Here is a 17,133-nt window from a genome sequence, read left to right on the forward strand (position 1 = left end):
TATGCACTATTATTAAATTCAATTTAATACTTACCATAAAACAATTTTGAAAATTAAACTAACTCCCTACAAGTTATGAAGTAGATAACATTAAATTAGGAACATAATTTCTTGAAAAACATGTATAAGTGTATTTTACACTAATAACAGTCACTATTTTAGAGATTTACATGATTATTATTTAACTTATTTGATATTTATTTAAACACAGTCAACTACTATTATAATCACAATGTAAGAATATTTTGCAGATTAAAATAACTGATTTGTAAACATACAATTTATTTCCTTGGTTTTTTGAAAGATACTAGAATACTAAACTGTACAATAAAAGATACAAAACATTTGTGCTTTTTTTAAATCTGAAATCTTTTCAGCTATTTTAACATCTAATTTATTTATGTCTATTTCCTTTTCTTTAACTATTCTTCTAAGTTTATTTGCTTTGCTAAACAAATCAATGTTCCTGCTGGTCTCAGCTTCATCTGCTAAAGCATCTACTTCTTCATTAATATCTTTAATGTACCTTTGAAGAATTTTTTTCTTCTGCTTCATATAATCAATTTCTTCCTCAATAATATTTCTTTTCCTCTTTGAATTTTCAGATTTAGTTAAAGATTTTTGTTCTTCTAAATACTGAACTTCTAAATAACGAACTTCACTTCTTGCAGAAGCTGCTGCTGATCTCATTTCTTTATTAATTTTGATATTAAGAACACCTCCAGAAAATTTTATGTAATCAAATACTGTGCGTTGAAAAATGTATGATGAGTCACTTAAATTTTCAATTTCAATTGCTTTACTTACAGAGAAGCCCCTTTCCACAGACGACTGTTCATGTGACAAAATGAGAATACTTGTCACAGTCAATACTTGAATAGTGAAAATATACATTTTTTACTATATATATATATAATTTATTTCCTAAACAATATTGATTAATTGATTATATTATCTCCTAAGTTTAATTAAAGTAGAATTATTTTAAAAGAGTGAATCCATCCATATTGATAAGTTATATTTTGAAAGATGTATATATATATATATACAGTACAAAGTCCGAGATCCGGACATTCAATATCTGGAATGATCTAAAATCCGGACCTCAAAGCCACCACCAACCAATTTTTAGGGCTTTTTTGAAGGAAGGGGTATGCTTTATGCACGCGCATTAGATTTTTTTCCTCATCATAAAAAAACATGCCAGAAATCCTGATTCTTAATCTCAGTTTGGCGCTAAATATTTTATATCCTTGATGCCAAAATCACGAATCATTATTTATTGTATTTTGCTTTCATCACTGCATGTTTATCAACGGATGACAACTTGAGTGATGAATCATGCAGCGACGCCAAATAACAGAGTATTATCCAATTACAGATTTAAGTTTAATGCACTAAAATGTTGACAAGGGGAGATTCAGCAGAAATTTCTTTATGCTAAAAATAGATTTTGTTAATGATACTCATAGGACAAACCATTATATTTAGTGCTATTTGAATTAAGAATAACTAATTTGTTATTCACATAAAGCCAGAACCAGCACCAGAGCTCACATGGCTGCACCAGGCGGCAGAATTTAGCGAAGTTAAACAGAAGTTTTTCATTGCAATGACAATGCCCAATCATCAATCAATTAACGGAGGGCGAAATCTGTAGTATGGTTCTAAATCCAGAAAATACAGCTACCGATAGTGAAAAAAGTAACAGAGAGGTTACTGAACGAGAAAAAAATTTGATTGACAAGTTATTCGGAATTCTCGACACAGCAATTACAGGTCTTGAACAATGGAACTTAATAACTGAACAAGAAATTATGTCTATAGTATTAGTCTAAAGTATTAGCAGAGAAAACAAATCAAACAAATCACATTGAAAGAAATGTTTAATAAAGTAAACATATAAATATTAAGCTCTTTTCTTTTGTAAATTTTGATACCCTTTAAATCATAAATGCTACATTATTTCATAAATCACGATTTCATATTTTCAATTTTATAATTTCTATGTACCATCTTAGTAGATTTAAAATGATCTAATATCCGAAAAAATCTCAAATCTGGCATCGCCGAAGTCCCGACGAGTCCAGACCTCGGACTTTGTACTGTATATATATATATATATATATATAATTGAAAAAAAAAATGTACAGTGAACTGGTAATTAGACGAAAGACCTATCTGGTCTCAAAAAAATTTGGCAGTTTTATCGCACTTATACCGTTTTTCCAGTTTTACCAGGCAAATTTCTTATTGTTTATGTAGTACTATGTTACAACATTTTGTGCAGCTACAGCTCCTGGTAACTTTTGAGCAAGGTAGCTGCAATGTTCCTACGTACTACTATTCTCATATATATATGTAAGATAAAAATATATGAATCAAAATTATAGATTAAACTATAAACATTAATTCTTCCTCTCTATTCTAAAATCGTAATAACTTATCTGCATTGCGTCATTCAAATTAATCATGCGAACTTACGTAACTGTTAATACCAGATGCCTCTTGACAACCAATCACCGAATTGTAAACCAAAACTTTTCTCTTCGCGTGCTTCCATCTTTCATAACTACGCACTTCAGCTTTTGCTCTGTGCTGTGCTAAGATGTAATTTCGCTGGCTTGCTTTCTATCCCAACAGCACTTACGGAAGGACTGCCTGAGCCTCAAAGAATGCTGTTAACAGAGCAAAAGCTGAAGTGCGTAGTTATGAAAGATGGAAGCACGCGAAGAGAAAAGTTTTGGTTTACAATTCGGTGATTGGTTGTCAAGAGGCATCTGATATTAACGGTTACGTAAGATCGCATGATTAATTTGAATGACGCAATGCAGATAAGTTATTACGATTTTAGAATAGAGAGGAAGAATTAATGTTTATAGTTTAATCTATAATTTTGATTCATATATTTTTATCTTACATATATATATATATATATATTACGGAATGTATATTTTCAGTTAAACTTCTACCCAATAACTTTAGTAATTCATGAAAGTTAATTTTGCGTCTAGTTAATTCAGAAAAATTAGTTTCAATTAGTTGTTTTCAGCTTTATTAAAATATTTTTAATTAGTTAGTTATTTTCAACTAATAATTGTATCGCCATTAGCAAAAATTATGCATTACTATCAACAACATAGGTTTAAACCAAATACTTAATTGTCTATTGAAGCTTCAAAACGTATTTCCGAACTTCACTTTTTCTCGGCTAGCGTTACCGAATTTGCCCTTTGCGACCTAAAATCAAAATGGAGCCAACAGATTTCCCGCGAAATCGATAACAGACCCTCTGCAGAAATAAACTCATAATCCCGATATCCCATACATATAGTATGTGCAAAAGAGAATAAACTCCGTAAAAGGTGATAAAAAATTAATTTATGGCTTAACTGAAACAAACACAGAAATTGAGCTAAGCAAAACCATGTAAAAACAATTGAAATGATAAAACGAAACTTAATTTTCATGTGAATTTTCAGCGCTGGCTCTCCCATTCTAGAAATTTCAATTTGTTTCAGACAAAGACCACATTTAAGGATTGCCATCCATCAATATCCAGTCTTTGTAGTCAGCTTGATGAAGCCACAGTTTATCGAAAATGCACTTTCCAGGCATCTCTTTCCTATTGGCATCGGAAGGGTTGTGGGCTTCCAGGTTGGGATTGCTCTAATTTTGGCAACTATTTTCAGAATCCTCCCCTTTTTTTTTCTCGAGCACCTTCATCATCACTTTCGCCTCTTAAAGAACTTCCGGCTTCATGCTTTCGTCACAATCTGCCTAAATTTATGGATAACACCTGTTTCGAAAGATTGGGTGAATAGCCAATCAGACACCGATACTTTCGTTCGGGTAGCTAATTGTTTTTTTTTTTATCGTTTGCAACGCAAATCCACCAACAGATTGGTTAAGAGCCGTATAATTTTAATTCCATATTCACGAGAAATCGTAATTCACACTTAGAATGGCAATCATTAGAAATGATAAGAAATGTCAAATGAGCAAAATTAAGGACCATTTATTCATTTTGGCCAAAATTAAGGATTTTTAAGGACCAAAAATCATTTTTAAAAAAATTAAGGACTTTTAAGGACTTTTAAGGACTTTTAAGGACCGTACGAACCTTGAACAACAGATCCACAGATATTCCTTACTGCCCTTGATAACACGCTGCCGCTTACATCTCTTTCATAAAGTGCATAATTATGATTTTTCCCCCTCCAAACGGCAGGCACAAGTCATCATAAATGCTGGACACTACTAACACCACATCATAATGATATAAAAAAATCTGATGTGTACACCACATGACTTCCTTGTATGGAATATTAAATTATACGCATTTTTACTTGCATTTCATTTAAACTTATTGGATTGAATTAAATCTACTTCGCCGACAGCGCATAAACCACAATAGAATAAATGCATTCTTTAAAATTCACTCTAGTATTTGCTTACCATAGCGACACTCTGGCGCTAAATTCACTTAACAGTATTATATTTTGTTCATATTATAACTCATAATGCACAAAATTTATATCATTTAAAGAATAGAATTATCTAATCGTTGCCACAGGTTCCTTTCAAATACTATAATAAAGCTAGAATGATGTATAAAAGAAATTAAGCAACCAAAACAAAAAAGAAACAGTTTTTCACAGATGATTGAGTATTTCTCATTCAATTAATTCAGTTCTCACTTCGCGAGAAGGCAAAAATACATAAAAACTCAAAATATCTATATTAAAAATTACGAAGTAAATCTTAAACACGTATTTCCTTGAAAAAATTTCAGAAAGGATTACGCATGATTTAATTGGCAATAATAAATGAAGGCGTTATCTTTGTTGTTGCGAAGCTAAGTTTCTCTACATTAGTATCAAATCCACTAGTCTGCTGTTTCAAATGTAAACAATCAATGGCCGCCGTCAAAAAAAAAAGACTTAGCAACACTTAAACAACTTTAAAATTGTTGATAATTCTAAAAATATTGCATACAGATTTATTAAAGGCATAAAAACCTTAACCGGAAGATAAAAACAACATAATTCAATCATTTTTAAAGCAAAAAATGTACAATTTACAAACATATAAGAGTAGAGACTCAGATCACTGAGCCGGGTAACAGAGTGGATATATATATAAATATATTTATATATGTTTGGTGCGGCCGATTGCAACCAAAATACGAGGTGCACATCTACATCTATGTTATAGCAGTCTATATACAAAATTTCAAAGTTCTGAGGCTACTCGTTTTTGAGTTATGCGAGATACGTACGTACGTATGTACATACGTTCGCACAGACACCACGAAAAATTCTATTCAGAATTAATTTTAAAGCAGTTTTATAATTTTTTTGGAGGAAACGAGTCTTTTATTCTGTCCTTACGTACAGATATCACGCAAAAACATAGTTAAATTTCATTTGATAGCGGTCTTCATTGAAATATGCTGCCTGAAACTTTTCACGATTACGATACTTTCTTTTTACTTCGTACAAGGAAGTAAAAAGGCCTAAATGTAATCAAAAAGAAGCAGATTGCATCCATTACATTCTGGAATTCAAAGAATGTGATTCTGAAGAAATAAAATATAATTAACCTCAATGATTGCTATTATCTCTATGCATCAATGTTACTTTTTGTTCATACCATCAATTTATAAATGATCACATTTACTAAAATATAATCCATATCGCATGATTCTTGCATAACTCTCATGATGCAATTAGAGCGATTTATTACAAGCAGTTGATAATTTTAAGATGAAAAGGAGAAATAAATTAAAATGGAGAATTAAAGGACAGTTTCCAATTAAAGTTATTATTTTACCTTACCTGTCTCTTTATTTTATATACAAAAAATACAATGCACTAAATTAATAATTAGGGTATTCTATTCTTATTTTTGACTTACAAACAGAAACTCATGTTTCTGTTTGCAAACTTTAAAATATTTTGCAGTAGTTTTTTAAGCAACAGAAAACGTTGACTTGACATCCTCCAACTAGTCAAGGGTTTGTGCACAAAATGGTCACGAGAAAGAAATATTTTCTGAATTAAAATTCTAAAATATGCATGCCATTTCATATTAGGTCATTTTTCTTTACAATATGCCATTAATAGTTTAAGCATACACATTTACTTACTTAATATTGATAAATATTGTGGAATGTCCATTTACAATTGAATGATTCAATATTCAGTAAAAGAATTAATAAAAAAATTCATTCAGGAACTAAAATATTAACACAAATTTTCAACTAGCAGGCAAGTTAGGATTAGGTCTCTGCAGGAAGTTAATATTTAATTCATTGGTCATTTAACTATTTAATCACTAAGAATGCAACACTGTGAGAGATGGTGGATATTATACCATCTGTTTTAATTGCAATATAATCCAGGTTAAAAAAAGAAAGATTTAAAAGTAGTACCACATCACTCAAATAAATAAGAAAATCATTCTGAAGAGCAATTTTAACACATATAACAGTAATTGATTAAGTAGTAATATATTTTTTAAATAATATAAATTAATAATATTGCATTATTAATGCAAATAGTTCAATAATGTTAAATTGACTTTAGATAGAATTGTTCCAAGAATTTTTCATACAGTAGCACTAAAAATTGAAATAATATTATAGCTAGGCTTAGGAAATGCTAAACTTGTATAATCATTTCTAAAATTTCTTACCAGCATAGGATGCATTTTTAAAGTAATTTGCTCTCTAACACATAATGTGAAGACTTTGATTGTAAATTGTCTGCTCAAACCAGAAGTTATATCTTTCAGCCATACATTGAAGAAAATTACTTATTACTCCCTTCTAACTAATCCATTTCAGTCCTGGAAGATAATAAAACAGTTAAACTCCACACACACACACAAATACAGTCAAAAGTCTTTAATCCGGACTCGTTGGGACTTCGGCGATTCTGGATTATCGGTTTTTCCGGATTATAGATAATCAATTTAAATCTGGTAAGATGGCATGCAGAAATTATAAAATTAAAAATAAGAAACCGTAATTTATGAAATAAAGAGCAATTATGATCTAAAGAGTATCAAAATTCACAAAAAAAAAAGTTTAATATTTATTTGTTTACTTTATTAAACATTTCTTTCAACGCACGCATGCATAAAGCATACATTACGCATAGTCGAAATTAGAAAATTGCAACCAAAAAACTGCTTGATGTGTATTTGTGATAGTTATAATGACGAGGAATTAGATTTAAATCATATCAAAGATGGAGTACATCAAGATGAAATACAGTCAAAAGTCATTAATTCGGACACCCATAATCCGGAATGATCTATAATCCGGAACTCAAAGCTAAAAACTTTCTGCGCATGCGCCGCGTTGGCACATGCGCACAGGCGTTTTACGCGTGCGCGTAAGACCTTGACTACTGCGCATATGCGTGTGCGGAAGTGCAGAATACGTTTTCGCCTGCGCATTTAATGTATAACGGACGGTGTAAGCTAACATTATCTAATTATCTATTTCAGTTAATGTTAATGATTGCGTTGTTCCTTAATCTTCGAATTGGATCCCGCTTATTATTTTTTGCAGACTGTAAGAGCAATTTTATAAAAGTAAACTTTAACTTTCGATTATGTCAAATAGAATTTCCGATGCTGGAACTTCCAAAGGATCTACAAAACGAAAGTATGTTTCGATGTCCAACAAACAAAAAGTGGAATTGCTGCAAAAAATGGATAAAGACGTGAAGAATGTGACATAGAGGTTAGTGAAAACGAAAAAATTTCGATTGACAAGTTAGTCGGTATTCTCGGCACAGCAATTAACGGGACTTGAACAGAGGAACTTTGTAACTGAACAAGAAATTATGTCTTTTTATAGAATTAAAGAGAAAGTAATATCACATAAAATGAAGCAACTTAAACAACTTACATTGAGAGAAATGTTTAATAAAGTAAACAAATAAATATTAAGCTTTTTTTTTGTAAATTTTGATACCCTTTAGATCATAATTGTTCTTTATTTCATAAATTACGGTTTCATATTTTTAATTTTAGAATTTCTGCATGCCATCTTACGAGATTTAAAGTGATGATCTATAATCTGGAAAAATCGATAATCCGGAATCGCCGAAGTCCCGACGAGTCCGGATTAACGACTTTTGACTGTAGTACATTTAGTAAGGAATTATAAGCCGAATAAATTAAAACATCTGCCCTGAAGATGAGGATAGTGCTGACAGACCAACTTCCTGTTCATTGTGCACTGTGACGTCCTCACCCCCACAGAGCAGCGTGAAATTGATAAACAGATTTCGGAATGGTTAGAGAAACAACGGATATGCCTTTATTCATTTTTTGCAGCAATTTCACTTTTTGTTTGATGGACATCGAAACATGCTTTCGCTTTGTAGATCCTTTGGCAGCTCCAGAATCGGAATATCTTTTTTACATAATCGAAAGTTCAAGCTTAATTTTATAAAATTGCTCTAACAGTCTGGAAAATATAATGAGCCAGATTCAATTAGAAGATTGAGGAACAACGCAATCTGCAACATTAACTGAAATAGATAATTAGATAATTTTAGCTTAGCTTATACCGTCCATTATACATTAAACGCGCATGCATAAATGTATTATGCACATGCGTAAAGGTATTACGCACGTGCGCAGAAAGTTTATAGCTTTGAGATTCGGATTATGGATGTCTGGACCGTTTACTTCATTACTAACTGTATATGTTAATTTTACATAAATATAACAGCATCTAATAATTGAATGTAAACTTTCCCACATGTGACCTCAGTACACCTATGTTAAAACATTGCAGTGGTGCTATGAATTAGGACAAAGACTGGAGGTCAGCAAATTCTTTGATACTGCTTTAAAAATACAGTCACTCTTCAGAAGCCTGATTTCTTCTCCCTTCGATGTTTACTAGTCTCTGTCCTCCAAACACATACTCACAGGAAACCACTGAAAAGTGTGTGCCTATTTAAGCACTTTTTTTATGCATTGTAAGGTAATTACAGCAATGAAAACAAAATGAAAAAGTAAAAACTGTAATATCAGTCACTAACTTTTATTGAGACATATCATAATTTGTACCTTAACCCCTTAATTGCCGAGGCAATGTTTTTGTTTGAGCAAAACGGATTTTTTTTTAATTCTGTGTCTTCTGTTTCGTTTACTTCATTACTACTGTTTGTAGTAGGTGATTTTTTTAGGAATATGTCTGACAGTGATGACTAATGACTGTGCAGTTATTGCTTGTGTTTCTGTTTGAGTAAAACATACTTTTTTTGTTCTGTGTCTTCCATTTTCGTTTACTGCTTGTAGTAGGTGCATTCTTTACAAATATGTATGACAGTGAAATAGATTATTACTTTCCATCATCTTCAGGATCGAACACCTCAGAATACAATATTACATCAGATGAAGAGAATTGCAACTATTCTCCGAAAGATGCTCAACGTTGGGTATGACTTGAAATGAAGAACTTGCTTCTGCCACCTCCACACTTTCCATTTAGGTATACTGATTATACAAGGTATAACACTGAAACCTGCTATAACACTTTACTGGTCCAAAAATAAATTGATCGAAACTCCATTTTTGGGGATCTTTTTTATTATACAAACATCATTCTTATTATATTTACATCTTTTTTACTATATTTTTACTGCAAACATGAGATTTTAGATTTTGTATTTTCATTTTTTCTTTTAATCTTTATCTTGTGAAAGTATACAGGTTTTAGACAACAAAACTTACACTTATTTTCCCCCTAATACAATGCATAACTACGCGTGCATGTGTAAAAACGGTGGCACTGGGGAGTGAATCTTGTAAGTTTTTCATGGTAGTTAAGGTTTTAATAAGTATAATCAACATTATATGAATTTCAATCTATTATTTGTTGTTTCAGTTTGCTGAAAAGCATGTAGTGTGGCATTTCTTTGAATGGAAGAATATTATAAATGCCTTCGTTTGCTAAATAACATTTTTTTTTTTTTTTTTTTTTTTTTTTTTTTTACAGTATAGAACCACTTGCAGAGCAGTCACTGAAGAGAACATTTATGAGAATTTGATAGAGAATGCAAATTAGGAAATTGGGTACTTTCCAATTATTCACATCCTCCACCCAAAAGTCATGAAATTTTTGTTCATTTTGGGGAGTATTCATTCGCAAACTTGTCAGCAACTAATTTTTTGCCAAGCTAACGTGCAAAAAGCAACAGCTATTTTCAGCATGATGGTGCACTAACAATACCCCACGAGAGCAATAAATTACTAAAATAACCCCTCCCCGCGCAAAAAAAATCAATTTTTTTTTCCTTTTTCGAGATTTTTTTTTTTGAGGGGGGGGTGTTGGTGCTGTTGTTCTCCATAAACACAGTGATATGACATCACTTTAAAAAAATATCAGAGCATAGCAAAACTCTGTTCCACACAACTTCTGCATTGCACACTGGCGAAAACAGACATGTGCTATATGCATTGTTGTGTTGTCACATAAATACTTTATGACGACATCGCATGTTGCCACATTAACTATTTTGGCAACATACTGCTTTACCTCATAAATATATTTGACTTTACGGCGGGTGTGCCAATAATCGGAAAGTACAAAAAATTGTTTTCCCTTGGTATAACATTTTTTTGTGGAGAGGGGAGCATTTTCTTTATGGGAATTTTTTTTTTTTTCCCCTAATATAACCATAACATTAGTTAAGACCGTGTTACACCTCTATCAATCATCAACAGATCATAAAAAATTATGTTCAGTTTACAGTTGGAGGTGACAATTGCTTATAAGTTATATAATATAACAATAACACATCTTCATTATGTTAACTTGTTGACTCAACTCCAGGAAACTATAAAAGATACAGAAAAATGTTGTTTCACCGGTGACAATGCTCCAGAACAAAAGATTCAGATTTTTCAGACTGCTATTAAGGAATGTAGATTTTTAGCCTATTCTTCATCCACAGTATTCACCAGACATGGTATTAATTGATTTTTTGGCTGATCTTTGGAATATGGTAACCTAGGACTTTGGTAATAATGTGAGAAGTACTCAGTTCCGATTACGCATTATTTTGTGTGAGGGAAATGAGAGATCATGAGATATGTCATGTGACATTAGTGGATGAATTACAGTTCTTTAATCGGAAAAGGGGGTAAATTTGGAAAAATATCTGTAGTACTATATTATTTTGTATTAAGCTTCATTGTGTGTTGTATGAAATAGTGTTGATTAATTTTTGGATTGCATGGCGCTATCTAAAGTCAATTCTAAATTTTTAATGCGTTTATCTGATAATTCAAAAGAATTGGTTGAATGGTGTATGAGTGTAGGTTTAATTGCGGATAAGTATGAATGTCCAACATGTGGGAATGAAATGAGATTGTGTGAAAGGAAGGATATTACAGATGAGTTTGAATGGCGGTGCAAGAAATCTGGTGAAAATGGAACTTTTGTGATCCACCATGCACTCAAGATTCTGTAGAAGATTAGGTAAGTTAGTATTTTTAATTATTTCAGGATATTATTTTTATGTATTGTTCTAAATGTAAGGAGTAAATAAAGTAATATGGTATTATTGGAAAATTGTTATTAGCAATGATTTAGTTTAAAGTAATTAGGATTGTAAGCTAATTTTTATTAATTTAATGTATGTGCTTATTTATATTTTAAGTAGTGTTTTTTAATTTAATTATATTTTAATTAAATGATAGTTATTTTGTGAATTTTATATTTGTCGCAATTTGGTATACGTTTCAGTTGAAGTAAACGTGCATGGAAATAATTTAAATATTTGACACTAAGTATTTGTAACCATTTTTAATGTTTGCGGTATAAATTCGTTGGTGACATGTATAATATAATAGATAATTTAGAGGTAAAAGTTTTCGGATATTTTATTTATTTTATACGTGGAAATGTTTATTCTTGGAAAGGGTATATACTTTTTCGCTATGAGGTAATTTCATATATATGTTCTTTTTACCGGATTTAAAGATTCACAAAATTTTCATGCATTTTCGTGAAATTTTTCTAATTTATGAGAAAAAAAGGAACTACTCTGATATGCGCCCTCAAGGCGCCAAATTTCTTCCACGCTGCCATATTGCTATCTAAATTTTTTGTCTACATTTCGAACTTTAAGCCTAAAATGTCTCCAAAAACATGGTTTTCGCGAATGCAAAAACCACGTTTTGAACACACAATTTAAGCTAAAAATCCGAAACAAAAACAAAAAATTTAGATAGCAAAACCGTGAAGTTTCTAACCAAAATTATTTTACAAGAGTCCATGTACACAGTGATATGTTTTAATTTAAAAAAACATCTACGAATGGCACAATCTAGGCAACGAACGAATTTACGAACTACGCACACCTCGCTTTAATAAATTAACATAACAATAAATTTCAAAGAATACCATGTACACAGCATCCTGTTTCAACTTAAAAAAACATCTGCGAATTGCACAATTTAGGCAACAATCGAATTTACGAACTATGCGCACCTCACTTTAATAAATTAACATAACAACAATAAATTTCAAAGAATACCATGTACACAGCGTTCTGTTTCAACTTTAAAAACATCTACGAATTGCAGAATTCAGATGGTATGCACTAATCAACAAAATAACTAAAATAAATTTCAAACAATTCAAAAAAACAACAATAATGACAGAAATTCATACTAAAAAAAAAAACAATGAACATTACATTCTACAAAATAAGAACAAGAATAAAATAAAATGCACTTACCATTAATGCTTTTTCGAAGAGCAGATATACCAATTTCATACCGCCTTTAACATGCCGCCACGTAATCACTAGTATCGTATTTATATGACAGCCAGACACACTATCCAGAAAATTCATACTATGGTTCACAAATAAATAAAATAACAAATAATCACAAATCCCTACTTCTATCACGCACAACCACTAAAAATAATCTCCCATACCTTCTTTCCACACCTCCAAATACCCATTGCCCCTCAACAGGACGACCACGACGATATTTCCTTATGCCGAACTTCAATTCAACAACATTCACCATTAAATCTTTCCCCCCTAGCTTCTCAGACACAAAGAATGATGGGCACCAACGAACTCCAGCGAAAGACTTTTCAATGTCAACAGGGTTGCCATACAACACGCAATCGCGCTAAAAACCAGCGCAGAACACATATGCTACATTTGGTGAAATTAGGCCGTATATCAGAGTTGTACCGAAAAAAGCAGTGTACATGGATATAGTGAAGAGTGTGTGCAATGCCATTTTTGTGCAATTCTGGGATGTTTTTTTAAGTAAAAATAAGTCGACGTGTACATGGTTTAGTTATATTTTAATTAAATGATAGTTATTTTGTGAATTTTATGTTCGTAGCAATTTGCTATACGTTTCAGTTGAAGTAAACGTGCATGGAAATAATTTAAATATTTGACACTAAGTATTTGTAACCATTTTTAATGTTTGCGGTATAAATTGGTTGGTGACGTTTATAACATAATAGATAATTTAGAGGTAAATTTTTTGGATATTTTATTTATTTTATACGTGTAAATGTTCATTCTTGGAAAGAGTATATACATTTTGCGATCAGGTAATTTCATATATGTGCTTTTTACCGAGTTTAAAGACTCCCAAAATTTTCCTGCATTTTCGTGCAAATTTTTGTAATTTATGAGAAAATAGCAGTGTAGATGGATAAAGTTAAGAGTGTGTGCAATGCCATTTTTGTGCAATTCTGGGATGTTTTTTTAAGTAAAAATAAGTCGACGTGTACATGGTTTAGTTATATTTTAATTAAATAATAATTATTTTGTGAATTTTATGTTTGTAGCAATTTGCTATACGTTTCAGTTGAAGTAAACGTGCATGGAAATAATTTAAATATTTGACACTAAGTATTTGTAACCATTTTTAATGTTTGCGGTATAAATTGGTTGGTGATGTTTATAATATAATAGATAATTTAGAGGTAAATTTTTTGAATATTTTATTTATTTTATACGTGTAAATGTTCATTCTTGGAAAGAGTATATACATTTTGCGATCAGGTAATTTCATATATGTGCTTTTTACCGAGTTTAAAGACTCCCAAAATTTTCCTGCATTTTCGTGCAAATTTTTGTAATTTATGAGAAAATAGCAGTGTAGATGGATAAAGTTAAGAGTGTGTGCAATGCCATTTTTGTGCAATTCTGGGATGTTTTTTTAAGTAAAAATAAGTCGACGTGTAAATGGTTTATGTGTATGTGCTATTCTAAAAAACGCGCAAGGAGTTTGCGATTCTGCATTTTTTCCCAATTTTGCAGTTAATATTTGTCATAATTAAGCAGTTTTGTTACATAAAATTTCTAGCATAAGTGTAATTCGGCTAGTAGATTGTTGGAAAAAGTGTTGAGTAAATAAAAATAAAAGAAACATGTCTTGGCGGCGAAAAAAAAATAGAGGGTTGCTGTAGCAGAGTTGGTTGCCAAATTTTCGCCAAAAAAATCACCAAGTTACCACAATCCAAAGATCAACCGATTCCCCCCCCCAAACACTGGAACAACATTTGCGTAATCTACATTACAGCAGTGATGAATGATTTGAAGGAGGAGTGATAAGACAGTTTTGGGTACATCCTGATAATCCACATCTCTCCCTCTCAGTAAATCTCTACTTTATTACTGATTATGTAAATTAGCCCAAATAATTTATTTGGCTATCTTTATGACTCATAAATATTGCTCTGTTCATAAATAAAATCAAATGTCTATACTGCTGATATTTATATATTTTACAACTGGTGGATACTATTCAGCCATGACTTTTAAAATTTCTTCAAAACAGTCTCTCTTTTTAAATAAGTAAACTCACAAATGTGGTATGCATATGTTTGTATTGGCTGTCACTCATGTGTACCCAAAAGCATGTCAGTTTCAATGTTTTTGGATTGAATTATTAAGCAAAAGTACTTTACTTTTGTCTGCTTAAAAGAAGGATGTCAACATTAATGATTTGTAAAGGTTTTACGGTCGAAGAATGGGAAAATGCAAGAAGTGGACTTTGGCAAGCTGTAGCTGAATTTTAGCCTTGTTTTAGCCCTTCCAGGATGAGTGTGTCACATATGTGTTGGCAGCAACTGTATCTAAGAGCCAGGTGTTCATATATGAATTGTTTAAACTTACTCTTAGGATGGGTGTACAACATATGAATTTTTATACAGAACATTTAATTATTAGTTTTTGACACTAGATGTAGCCATATGTCTGTTATACACTGGTGTGCAAAAATTAAGGATGAAGTCGAAAAATTAGCATGTCAGCTGAACGAAGAGGCAGAGCGGACAGAAAGACCAATCAGGAGATTAAGTAAGGTGATGTACGGTAGCACATGCGCAGATATGCAGGTAGACGTGATGGGGGAGTGTCTGAGTAGTATAAAGCATATTATCAGTGTAAGATCAGTATTTCTGGCAAAGAGATTGCACGCCGTATAGCAGTTAAAATCACACCGAGTTGCTGCCTCAGCGAGAAATGGCAAATAATCAATCTGTTAGATGACATCTGGATGCTTTTACCTGAGGTCGAATCATTGGGAAGTTGGAGGAAGGTCGCAGTGTGACAAGTGTGGCTGCAGAGTTCGGAATTGCTCACAGCATCGTTTCACGACTTTGGAAACAATTTCAAACTACAGGAACAGCTACCCGAGGGTTTAGTAGTGGTCGCCCACGAGGAACCACACCCGCAGATGACCGGTATATTGCCTTACAGGCCAGAAGAAACAGGCAGCAGACAGTGGGAGAAATCGCTAGACACACAAGACAGGCGACTGGACGACTGATATCGCGTTTTACCGTGGCCAGAAGACTGCACGGTGGTGGTCTGTTTGCACGACACCCTGTACGGTGAGTACCTCTAACGCCTGCCCATCGGAGAAGGCGTTCTCTGTGGTGCCGGGAAACCGGAATTGGAGAGACAATGAATGGGGACGAGTCCTCTTTACAGACGAGAGCAGATTCAGTCTGAGTAGCAATTCTCATCGCATACTCATCTGGAGAGAGCGGGGAAGCCGCAATCATCCCTCGAACATCATTGAAGGGGACAGGTATGGAGGAGGCAGTGTTCTCGTTTGGGGAGGCATATGCTTGGTAGTCGTACAGATCTTCACATCTTCGACGCAGGTTCAGTCAACGGGACCCATTATTGTAACGAGATTCTTCTTCCATATGTGCGTCTTTTTAGAGGCGCTATGGGTCCGCAGTTCCTTTTCATGGACGACAATGCACCATGTCATCGCACAGTAGCTGCCGAACAGCTCTTACAGAGTGAGGATATTGAACGCATGGATTGGCCGGCACGATCTCCAGATCGCAATCCCATCGAGCATGTATAGGATTTTCTAGGCAGACGCTTGGGAACTCGTACCTTACCACCAGTAACGATTCCAGAGCTTCGATTGGCGCTGCAAGACGAATGGGCAGCAATGCCTCAACAACTCATTGACACCCTCATTCTCAGCACGGGCAGACGCTGTGAAACCTGCCTAGCAGTCAGGGGAGATCATATCCCCTGTTAAAGACCGGATGTTTCTTGCTAGACACCCATCACAGGGATGTTTCGGCCTTCAGTCGCATTGCGCTCCATGCTACTTTTTCAATAAAGCTTCTTTTTATCCCTCTGATTTCTCTTTTAGTAAGTGTTGCTTACATTACTCATGTCCTTGCGTATTGGGGATCTTACGGTATTAAATGTGTTGATTTGGAAAGCTTTTGTACAAAGTTATATTGAAAAAACCGTCTCGTCCTTAATTTTTGCACACCAGTGTAGTGGGGTTTATCGAGACTGGAGACTCTTAACCTTCATTCGTTGCAGTATTTTTTTAATTTTTATTATTTTCTTTCAGAAACGAAGCGGGGTTAATTTATATTTTAGCATACCCCTTGGATTATCACCAAGTTGTTGTTTCATTTATAGTAACCTGAGTAGTTGAATGTTATGGAAACCCTATTATGACATGATTGGTTGCTTGATTGCAGTGAATTTGCCTGATGGGAAAATATTTGTAAGGGCTTATTTATGGGTTGGATTTTGGATTTGAATAGCAAAAATTTTTGGTGCAAAA

General features: G+C 32.9%; 1 long non-coding RNA gene across 14 annotated transcripts in view; it reads right to left on the reverse strand.

Annotated features, from left to right (window-relative positions):
- LOC118203571 (uncharacterized) overlaps window positions 1-17,133 on the reverse strand; it is an 85,431-nt gene that overhangs the window by 64,770 nt on the left and 3,528 nt on the right. For 4 of the 14 annotated variants that reach the window (XR_015042457.1, XR_015042455.1, XR_015042458.1 and 1 more), the window contains exon 3: window positions 6,700-6,852. The exons of 1 other annotated variant lie outside the window; for it this stretch is intronic. This is a non-coding gene — a long non-coding RNA (uncharacterized LOC118203571). Of the gene's footprint in view, window positions 1-6,699; window positions 6,853-12,779; window positions 13,287-17,133 lie in introns of those variants that run through there. 9 more of the 14 variants (XR_015042448.1, XR_015042450.1, XR_015042449.1 and 6 more) reach the window with 6 other exon arrangements.

Source organism: Stegodyphus dumicola, chromosome 8, assembly GCF_044657685.1.
Source record: "Stegodyphus dumicola isolate Sdum_Otavi_A_Nest chromosome 8, ASM4465768v1".
NCBI lineage: Eukaryota > Metazoa > Arthropoda > Arachnida > Araneae > Eresidae > Stegodyphus > Stegodyphus dumicola.